The 12242-nt window shown below is 37.9% G+C and overlaps 1 protein-coding gene across 4 annotated transcripts in view; it reads right to left on the bottom strand.

Annotated features, from left to right (window-relative positions):
- GLCCI1 (glucocorticoid induced 1) overlaps positions 1 to 12242 on the bottom strand; it is a 110702-nt gene that overhangs the window by 5082 nt on the left and 93378 nt on the right. The gene's annotated exons all lie outside the window — the stretch shown is intronic.

Genomic DNA, 12242 nt, shown 5'->3' with positions numbered 1-12242 from the left:
ATTTAAACAAATTCTGACTTAATGCAAAAAAAATCCCCACTGCTAAAATACTAAGCACATGATCTATTGAGATGTATGATTTTTATGTGTATTTTTGAAAGACAGCATTGCTACCATAATTACGCTTGTCACAATTTTGATGAGTTGCTTTAGTTTAGGCTACAGAACACAGCGCAACATTCAGAATCTGAGTAATAGGGATGTTTTTATCATCATTAATGAACTATAATACATGCTTAGAAAGTAGACTCTTGAGGCACACTTGGTGTCTTTGGTGAATGATTCAAAGAGCATCTGTGTTAGTCTTGGGACTGGAGATGCGTGCTTACATTTAAATATGGCCATAATTCTGTGAAATCAGTGCCTACCAAATAACGAGGCCACACCACTGGGAAACCTAGAAAACCCCACAGTTTCTCTGTCACTGCTGTTATGGATATTCCTACGGATTATACACAGTCCTGTGGAAGGAAATGGGTCTTAGAATTAAGTTTGGTTTCTTCACGTGCCATTCAGATGTAAGGATTTTCTTAGATTAGACATTCATCTTACATTACTTAAACAAATGGGAGGCGGGAGGGAGAATATAATTTTCTCTCGTAGGTGGATGCAAAACATCATTAACCGGGCTAGAGTCTGAGTTTGCTGCTCTCTATTTGAGCAAGGCTAGACCGAAAAGATTGGTCCACAATCGAGTGGCGAGAACGAGGCCTTGAGCTCGGTGTAATACAGCCTGACCCCACTTTCCCATCCAAGCAGCAAGAAGGCCCGTAGAGGCCACACAAGACAAAGGAGAGGTGACGTGTGATGCCTCCGTGGAGCTTCCTATTGGTGACGGCAGTCCCTGGGGGAGGGCACAACTGGCCTGAAGCCGTGGGCTCAATGGCTGTGACAAGCCTTTTTGGACTGTTGACGGGGGTGTGACCATGTCAGTGGTCGAGGACTCTCCCCATCAGCACGTCAGAAAAGTCATCTTGGCCATAGCTGCAGTCTTCTGGGCTCTACTTCTTTACTACGTCACTAGGCCGACCATAGGATTTCTCTGCTGACTCCAGTAATGGCTTCAAGGGCCTCTCCCAGAACTGAAAGCTAGATGTGAGTTGGACAATCTGTAAAACTGATTATCTTCCTATTGACATCTACACTAAATTAGTGTTTCTTCTTAAATGTTTTTCTAATTTCAGAGGTTTATATTTTGAGAGTTTTACCCACTTAAACATTCTTGTTCTTTTTTGGGGGTGGAGGGGGGTTGATTAATGTTAAAAAATAAACATACTGCTATCCTAGAAAGATAGTATTCAATACTATTATCTCTCTTTGCCTCTTCAATTAAAAAAGTTGGGTTTTGTTGTTGAGGATATATATATGTAACATTTATTTGAATGTTTGGTGGTCTGGAAAGACAAAGCTTGAAAAAAAAATTGAAACCATCAACCGATTTGTTCAATCTGGAGTTTTTTCCTCAGGTAAGTATGCAATCTGGTAGAGGACAAAGAGGAACAGGGAATGGAGACACCCCATCTGAGGTTTCAGCTCTGTCACTAGTTGTGTAACTTTGAACACAACTGCCTTTCTGAGCTTCTAGATAACTAAAGGAATTACCACCCCTAAATTCTGTGACATTTTTAATGGTTCTAACATACAAGGTATTTTTTTGCTTTACAAAATGGCATGATATAAAAACAACCCTCATAGGGGTGCCTGGGTGGCACAGTCAGTTAAGCGTCTGACTCTTGGTTTCAGCTTAGGTTGTGATCTCAGGGTTGTGAGATCGAGCCCCATATTGGGCTGTGCTCCACACAGAGTCTGCTTAAAACTCTCTCTGCCCCTCCCCCCATACTCTCTCTTTCTCTCTCTCTAAAGTAAATAAATAAATCTTTAAAAAATAAATAAAAACAACCCACATGAACAACCTATTCTATCCATTCCAGACTTGGAGTCTAATTGATTCATTTGAAACTCTGTGTTGAATTTAATAAACATTTCAGTAACAACATAAATGTGAGGTAAGCATGCCTGCTCAGGAGATTCAAGATGAAAAATCTCACAGTAATCTTAATTCAATCCCTCTTGTTCACACGCATGGTAAATTTTCACATTCTGTTATCTCTCAGTAGGAAGTAACTAGACATGTAGTTCACATTAAGTGTTACTTTATGTTCTTACAACATCATAGCCAATGTCAATTAATAAAATGAAATGTAACAAATACGATTCTGCCTGTATTTATAACAGTCTTATCTATCTTTATAAAGAATCACCCAACTCTGAAAATCAGGAGTATGGAAATATTTTATTGGCTATTATAACAGATCATACTTACATATGTGTACCATATTTACCATTAAAATACAAGTAGCTTGTCAAATATTTTTAAACTCATGATAATGAATTAAAGCTTGGAAAAAATTAGAGACATTTTAAACAATGGAATTCCATATAGAAACAGTATTTTTTAAACTACATGTACTTTTATAGTTTAAGAGTTTTCTGAATTTCTCCTTATATATGGCCTTCATTATTTCTGGTATATTAAGTATGGTCCACAATTTCAGTATTAAAAAAATCGTATTATTCAGTTAAGTTATTCTGTGGGTAGGTATGTAAAATCTTTGCCATGGTTCTATTCTAGCCCGAAGTCTTTAGATGTGCTCTATCTCCTACTATCAGATCACTTTATCAAATTAAGTGAAATTAGTACTAAAACAAGCTATGTAATTATAGAGCAGCAGTTCTTAAGTCTGGTTTCACATTAGACTCATCAGGAGATGTTTCCAAAAATACCAATAAATACCACTGTCCAGACCTCATCCCTAAGATATTCTGATTTAATTAGTCTGGGGCTCCTCCCCAGCATGTGCTCCCCCCCCCTTTTTTTTAAAGCCCCCAGATGCTTTTAACGCAGAGCCAAATTTGAGAGCCAATCATGAAAATGTCAAAACACTGGTTTGGAGTCAGGCTACCTTGCGTGACTTCTACCAGGCCTGACACCATGACCTAGGAAAAGTCTGATCCCTTTTTTGATCTGTAAAATGGGACTAACCACTGATATGAGAGCTATGAAAAATGTGTATAAAAGAATCAGGATAGCGCCTGAAACAGTGAGCTCTCAATAAATACGACTGTAACAGTAGAAAGAACACGTCATTCCTAGTTTGCAAACTTAAAATGGTGAACCATTCAGAAATTAAGCACCTATTCTACTTTCTCTCAGCAGAAGAAAAGAACGAGAAAGTTATTCTTAAAAGATCCACACATTCTACTTCTATTCGGGTGCATAAAGGTAAGATTCGGTGTCTGGTGGGGAGGCAGGGTAATATCTGAATACCAGATTCCCCAGGTTAGATTGCCTAGCATAAACTCTACCAGCTCATAAGGTCATCCTTCAGCATATAGAAATCTATTATCCTGAAATTCAAATCAATGTCTAAAGCACAGATTCTGTAGATTCCTCTACGAAGACCTAACCAGGAGAATGTCCTTCTTATTCTATCTTCACAGCAGAGTAAGAGCCTGGGAGAGTGAGGGTAGAGTTCCACCAAAACTATACTCAATGACAGATGAGGAACATAATGAAAAGTTAGCCAATAGAGTTAGATTAGAAATATGATTGACCAAATAGGACCTAAACAATTACCACTCTAGTATTAAAATTACTTCTTTTGCTTCAGGAAATGAAATTATCAGCTGTAGTGTGGTTCAATGGCCTAATGTAATCAGGGGAACACAAAACTGTATAGCCTTTCTTGGCAACAAATTTTGGAACCAGCTGTCATTACCAATTGTATTGAAAGTGTGTTCAGTTAACTCCAAGACCAAATTGGAAACAAGTAAGGAGAAAATCTGTCTTTTAGAAATAGTCTCTAAGGTGTCTCTAAAGTTTCAAAGTCAACCTGTTATGAGAAGGTTACAGAATTTCAGTAAAACAAGACATCAGTTGTCGTTAATAGCTCCCTTCGAGCAGCACACAATAAAGGGTAAGGAGGAAAAACTACCATCGGAACTTCACTACTTAGGTTTTTGAACTCTCTTTCAAACAAGATTGTGTTCTGAATACTGGGCTTGACTTACATTCCAAATGTTTGGTTCCATTAATTAAATATTTGTCATATGGGGGGAGGTGTTTTAATCACTTACTGTTCCCTTAGTATTCACTGAATTGATAACAATTTGTAAATTAAGCACACAAATCATAGCTGCTCCTTTATTTTTGTGTACTCACAATAAGTACAATCCTTCTTCCACAAACATAATCCTGATATGCAGAACAGGGCTTATTATTACCTCCAAATGTGACCTGGAGTCGTTGATATGCTAACTACTCACTCTGAATTTGACTATCTTGACATGGCAGTTAAAAATGAAAGCAAATTACTGTATTGAACATAGTCCTCAAACCAATTTATGGACTAAAATCCTGCCTCTTGTAAATATAAATCACAATGGCTATATTGAAAATAAATTTCAGATTATACAGAATATTTTGTATGTTGAAAAGTAAGGTTCTCAGGAAAATCATTCTGATATAATCTTAGTTTTCATACTCTTGAGCTTTTTAAATGGAAATATTTCCAGGGACATCAGTTTTCAAAAAACTAAAATACACTGTTCATATTAAATTGCTCCTAAAGTATCCTAATGGGGAAAAATAAACACTTCTAATAAATGTTTCACTCTAATTTTAAATGCTCACTTAAATATTTACTGAGCACTTAATTATGTGCAGAATAGAAGGCAAAGCAAAATGCTTTAAATGTTGTCTTACTGTATTAGGTAAAACTCAGTATTTACGTTTCCCCCCCCAATTCTTGCTAAAGAAAAATGGTATTATAATGTCTTTGGGCAGAAACCAACATAGAATCTTAAACTTAGCACTGTTTTCTCCTTAAAGCCTGTTCCTTCTCTGATACTCAGTGCCTAATTAATGGTAGTAATCACCTTCTGCATCTCTCATACTAGAACTCTGTTAGAACCTCGCCTTTACCCTTCTTCACCTCATCCGTCCATCAGCCACCAGATGCTGCTGAGTCCTCTTCAGTCCCTGTCCTCCAACTCCTCCGTAGCCCCCAGTCTCGCTCTGTCCTGCACCTGTGGTTTCCCACAAAACAATCTGCTGACATGCAGGAATATTACAACATTTATACATACTCACTTTCTATCTTTAAGAATAAGAAAGTATGCTTCGCTAGTATATGTATAGTTTGTGGATTGAATTAAATATATACATAACTTAGAAATATATGAACACATTAAACACTGCTGAAAGGGCGTGTGATAAACCAAGTTTGGAGACCACAGGACTAGGCTATTTAAAGAGCACCTTATCTTGTCCTTCTGCTGTCTCTCCACTTCTGTAGTTCCACCTGCGTGTGGCCCTTAAAGATAAAGCTGGTCATGTCCTTTAGCTGACAAAGCTCTGTGCTTGGTCCTTCATTTCTCTTCACAAGGCCTACAAGGCCTCTTATGAAACAGTGGCCTTTCTACCGTTCTCCCCTCACTGCTTTCTGCTCCCCACCATTCACCCCTGAGTTCCAGCCACACAGTTTCTGACTGTTCTCCACACACCAGGACCTTTCACAGCTGAAGGCCTGCATGAGGCTATTCCTCCCGCAAGGGCAGCAAGTAGTCATATGAGGTTCCTACAGAAGATCACTGTTGGGCTCCAAAGAATTTAGGAAAGTGACTTCATTTTCTATGCCTCAGATTCCCCTTTCTTAAAATAACAACACTGTTCCTACTCATAGGATTGTGGTAATATTATAGATGACAAAAGTAAAATCACCTGAGCACATTTAATCACTGTAACAATCCTATGAGGCAGGTACCATCATTATCCCTAACTTATAGAGGAAAAAACTGAGATAGAGAGGTTGAGTAATTTGCCCAAGGACACGTGATTCAGTAATTGACTGAGCAGGGATTCAACCCGGCTGTACCCGAGTCGGAGCTCATTACCGTTAGGCTCTCTGTCTCACTAAGTTTTGATCTATCTCAACTCTAGTGCCCTCACTGGAGATATGAGGAGGGGACTAGATAGATGATCGATCACGTTCCTTCCAGTCTCACGTTCCATGCTTCTAACTAAAATCTCATAGCTCAGGTAACAGCCTCATTGGGCTTGCCTTCTATTAGTCTCACAAGGAGACACAGTGTAAGGAACGGCCTCTACGTGTTGATACTTCTTCTTAGAGGAACTCAAAAGATAACAGGGAGAAAATTAAATAGGTCCCCTTTTCCTCTACCTGATACCCTATTTTCTCCCCAGTCATGAACAGAGTGGAAGATGAGATGGATTTTAGCAAAGTTACTTCCTTTCACATCATTTCAATAGGGGAATTTGAACTTCATGGCTTCTTTTCCACCAAAGGCCCATCACTAAATTAGTATACTCTTAGTTGTTTAGTTCTGTTTACGGTCTTGTTTTTTTGGTGACAGTGGGGGAGGAGGACATTATCACACCCTTCCTGAACATTCAAAAGCCTAACACATACAATTTAATAACCTAAAGAAAAAGATACTGATATTCAACACAGCTATAAAAATATACCCTGAAAAATGGACATACCATAAAGAAAGGTCCTAAAGGAATACTCGAAAGACTCTCCACTAGGCACTACTCTGTGCCAGGCATTACCCTATTCGCTGAGGAGAAAGCAAGGAGCAAAATGAAGTTACCTGCTCCTACTGGAGCTTATATTCTGGTAAATAGATAATAGAAGATTAAGTGAAATATATATATGCAGGCATGTTAATAAATTTTGGTTTGTTTCTATTCTAGACTCTGGGTTGTAACAACTAGAACTGAGATGCATACTTATTAATTAGTTTTGAATTATAAGTAATTACTCATCATCCATAGACCGCTAGCACAGCATCTGCCATCAGGGCAACGGTGAACATTTTCTAAAGAGGGGAATAGGCATTTATTGGATGCTTCTTATGTGCTGTCAGACAATGGGAATATATATGATTTTACATATTATATCTTGAAAGAGAGAATCAGGGAGATGATGTTAGGGACAGGATTCTAGAATAGGTCATCATTAACCTATAGAATAATTCCAGTGTTGTATCTCTATACTCTTTGGGATTTTACCAAGAGGTTCTTCTAAGATAAGGCATCCTAGAACATCTCCTCCTATACATGAGGAGATTCTTTTGATAGAGAAAACAGACTCAGGCTCAAAAGCAGTGATTTTAAGATGTAGTGGCTAAAAGCAGTATATCCAACATATTTATTTTCACAGAATAAACACAAAGAGTACCACAAAATCTCGGCTGATTGTAGGCTCTCTAGAAGATAGAGGGTTAAAGTCTGTTAAGGGCAAAGGCCAAAGAAGAGCCCTAGAGATACATGAGCCCTAGCGATAAATGCAAATAGAATTAAAATGTATGTAGAAAGGAATAAGATGATGTCAAAAAGAGTCTCTTTCAAAAGTCTGACTAGGGGCGGCCCTGGACCCAGAAAAGACAAGATAATACTTTATTTTTTTCTCCCCTACAACCAACGGATACTCAGTCCTAACACCCAAAGTTTAAGAATATTAATATTTATGAGTTAATCACAGTATGAGGTAAATAGGCCTTGGGAAACTCCATCCACATAACATACGTTGTTCTTGTGGGAAAATTCAGTTTAAGTTCCAAGTACCCAATTTATGGACTCTTGGAATATGACGGTTAGTAGCTGGCCTGAGTAGAATGGTTTAGTTGACTTCATGATTAGAATAATCAGTGTTTCCACAATATCTTGCAAAATTGCAGAAGGTAGAACAACTGCCTAAGCAAACTGTGCCAAAGATCAACTCTAAGTGGCGGGTTCATGTCTTGAGCTTGTGGCTCGCCCAGCTCCACTCTGGCCACCATCAGGAGTGCTGGCAGAGCTGCTAAAAGAATATTCTGATGCTGCCATCTGTATTATATAAATGACTATTTTCCTCCTTGCATTTTGGGTATGATAATGTAAAAAAAATTTAGGCTAACTCTTAGGGTATATTCTGAGGATGTCAAGATGAGAGCTCTTATTCTGGATCCTGAATTCTCCACATGGACCATAATGTAGGAACTGTGGTGGGTACTAGGTTAGTTAGCCTGACAACTTTATACATGTGACCAGGCTGCCTTCAGTCTTTAGGTCACTGGGAAAACCTAGCAAAAAAAGAAAAAAGAACAAAGAAATCCCAAGCCTGAAAACAGTCTCTTAATGGCTGGACCTTTCTCAATAGTCAGAGTGTTTTTGTCTTGGCACTGCAACTGAAATAGCCAAAAAAAAAAAAAAACCAATATACTAATCAACTGAAATTATTTTATAGGTCCCAAATTGTACATGGTTCATGGAAAAGAATATATGTTAGGAATAGGAAGAAGTATTGTTATCAAAATCAGAAAAAGGATAAGTATGTCACAGATGAGTATTAGAAAACTAATGAGCTCACCAGCACATCACTCATGAGAGCATGTATTCACAATGGCTACCCCTTCCCCTCTCGAGCATGCCTATCCAGGGGCCTAACAATGTCTGAGCTAGCTATTCTACCACAGAAAAAGTTTCTCTACAGGAACTGCAGAATATGAAGGTACTCCAAATATATTCGAGTTGATTACAAAATTACAGTATCAATGCTGTTTTCATAGTTAATAATACAAACCTATTCAAAATCTATAGTTCCATTTTTTTCTTTACTGTAAAATGCAAATTATAAGAATGAGTATCTTTAAAAAACACAAAATTCAGACTGTACATAGAGAAGTAATGAGTCAGAGACTATTTCTATAGTTTAAATGATCTAACATATGTAGGTTTCAGAAACTATAAAACTAACAACTCCCTCTTTAGTACCTTTGGTATTCTAAACCTACTTGTATAATAGTGTATTATTTGTTTACATTACTATTATTCTATATTAGACCATAAATTCCTTAAAAACAGATTTCACATCTTATTCATCTCTATTTTTCCACTCTCTAGTGGAGTACCTGACATACAGTCCATATTCAACAAATGTTTCTTAAGCTGGAAAGTTAAATACATAAACCTCCATTCCTGATCCTAAAATCCATACGTGTGTGTACGTATAGACATACATGCATATATGAGAGACAGATGTTATTTTAATTTTTTCTTCATAAAGAGGGGACTTGATTTATTTAAGAACTAGAAAGTTCACATTGTAATATAAGGTCACCTATTTTTCCAGGGAACAGTAACATCAGCTTAATCTTAATCACAAAGTAATGTTCAAATCTAAATATGGTCAATATGTTAAGAAACTAGTGTCTTAATTCCCAAGCTGAAATAGTCTTGTAGAAAACAGAAAAATGTCTAAAATGATTCTGAGATCTCCATAATTTTTACAGAGATTTTTAAAAAGTCACAATTAGCCACACTCAACACAATTTATTGTTTACTATGGACGAATGGTTGTGCTAAGTACTTTGCTACAATATCTCGTTAACCCCAATAATGATATGAGGTAGGTATTATCACCCCACTTTACTAAGAAATATTTTTTTAATTAGGAAAAAAACTGTTGGGTCTTAGAGATGAGCTGGACCAATGTTCTCATTTTACATCAAAAAAAAAAAAAAAACAAGAGGAACATAAGGGAAAAAAAAATTTGTGTGATGCGGGCAGATATCTGGTATGGAAGAATAAAAAGACATAGAGGAAAATATACAAAAAAAGGAAAAGTCTTAGAAAAAGGTCTAACTTATCTAAGAAATGGTCAGAATTCAGATTATTACACTATCTTGAAGAGACACCTACATTCCTATGTTCATTGCAGCATTATTCATAATAGCCCAAAAATGGAAATAACCTAAGTGGCCCTCGGTGGATGAATGAAGAAAATAAACACACGTGCACACGAACACACACACACACACACACACACACACACACACAGGAATGTTATTCAGCCATAAAAAAGGAAATCCTACCATTTGTAACAACATGAATAGACCCTGAGGGCATTATGGTAAGTGAAATAAGTCAGAGAAAAACACTGTATGATCTCACTTATATGTGGAATCTTAAAAACATCGAACTTATAAAAATAGAGAGTAGGATAGTGGTTAATCAGCCAGGGACCAAGGATAGGGGAAGATGACGAAGAGTACAAACTTTCAGTTATAAGATGAATAAGTTCTGGGGATCTAAGGTACAGCATGGTAACTCTAGTTAATAATACTGTATTGCATACTTCAAAGCTGCTATGAGAGTAAAACTTTAATGTTCTCACCATAGCAACAACAACAAAATGGTAATTACGTGAGGTGAAGGATATGGTAACTAACCTTATTGTGGTAAACATTCTGCAAATCTATACATGTATCAAATCATTACACTGTACCCCTTAAACTTACATATGTTCTATGTAAAAACATATACTGGCTTAAACTTGGATCTAAGTGAGTACCTTTTCTGAAATGCAGAAACCATGTATTTACCTGCCTTACTGCATATTGGCACACAGAGGCCCCGAAGGCAATCTCACAAACAGTTAACCAGAGTGGAACTCACTCATCACCTTCCTAATACACTTCCTTTTTGGTTCAGTGTCTCTCAGTTATCCACAATATTAAACTTAGAAAGAAGAAAACAAAACTCAAGAAATTAACTGCCTAGCCCTATTATTACTGCTATTTTTTTACTTTTCCCAACTACACGTACTAATAAATAGCAAGAGTGGTCAACCTGAACTGCACTTATCCTTTCTACTGATATAACAAACACAGAATACAGGTTTTGGAATCAAGACAGACCTGTCTTGCCATTTACCACCTGGGTAGCCTAAAACAAATAACTATTCTTTAAATATTTCCAATGACCTTCAAAATCCTATGAGAAGAAAGGTGTCTTCTTGTTTGTTTAACTGTGAAACATCCATAGTATATGTTACGAGGAAGTGACTAAAGGTGTTTGCGCCAGTAGGATGATGCCTCAGTGAAATCAAGGTTCCCTCGTCTGACATTCTATGATCTATCAGGACTTCCCACCTGAAGCAAAGAGATGCCTGTGGTACTGCCTTCAAGGCATCCGTAATGGAGACAGGAAGTGCACAAGGCTTGTCAATCAGGAAAGTGTGAAAAGCAAGCGGAGAACGGCTGAGATCCACCACAGAAAGAAAAGCAGAAGACAAAGTCCAAAGTAACTTCTATTTAACATCTCAGCAGAGTTAGGCATAATGATGAGTGAAAGAAGCCAGACACAAGAATACACATGCACCATCCCATTTCTGTTAAATACAGTAACATGGGAAAATTAAATTATGGTGGTGGAAATCAGAACAGTGGTTACTTCCAGATGGAGAGGGGAAGGGGGCCCGAGGGAGCCTTCTGGGATGCTAAAAATGTTCTGTATCTTCAGCTAGGTAGTAGTTTCGTGAGTGCATACATATGTAAAAATTCAATGGGCTGAGCACTTAAAATCTGGCCATTTAAATGTAATAATACCTCCAAATAAAACAAATGAAGGGGAATGACAGTCATATGAGGACAAGGACCACAAAAATCCTATAAGATTCTGTAACCTTTACGTTTTTAAGTTTTAAAAGTCTGGTCGCCTACGGTGGATTTCTCTATGGCGAGAAGCAGTAAATGTGTGATACGTTTAGTGTTTCTTTGGAAGTAGCTAGGGAGGTAGAAGCTGGGCTATCTTTGCTGCCTTCTGTGTCTGGGTCTGAGGGGGCCAGCAACTGAAAGGAGAGAGTAAGTGGTGGCCAGGTGCCGGACACAGGGACAGGAGAGTCAGGGGAGACAGCTGAGGCCTGACAAGCAACAAAAATCCCAGAGGTGCTGCACTCTCGGTGGAGTTAGTTAACAATTCTTTTACATACCCCAACAACACTTGATATCTGGTAGGTACTTATCAAACTTTACCTACTTGGTTAAAAATATCCCCATCCTTCCAACAGAGTATCCAGAAATTACTTCCTCAAGTCGATCTGGGATGACAACATCTACCGTTAGGCATGCGCAGTATAACCTCTACCACAAGCATCATCAGCTCGGACAATACGGAGGCAAGCCCTGTGTGTTATAGGGTATAACGCTGTGTGCACTCCATGGGATAGCTTTCATCAGCGTCAGAACCATGCGCTGTGCTCCTCTGACACATTTATGGAAGATGTTTGTGAGAGTCACAAAGAAGGGGGCACGGGAAGCCAATGAACGAACCTACATTAACCAATCCTTTACGATCCCACCCTTCCACCAAAGGAAAAAAGGGATGTAATGGTCTG

Source organism: Halichoerus grypus, chromosome 12 (genome assembly GCF_964656455.1).
Source record: "Halichoerus grypus chromosome 12, mHalGry1.hap1.1, whole genome shotgun sequence".
Taxonomy (NCBI): Eukaryota; Metazoa; Chordata; class Mammalia; order Carnivora; family Phocidae; genus Halichoerus; species Halichoerus grypus.
The sequence above is the reverse complement of the archived record's forward strand: the minus strand, read 5'-3'. Positions and strand labels throughout refer to the sequence as shown.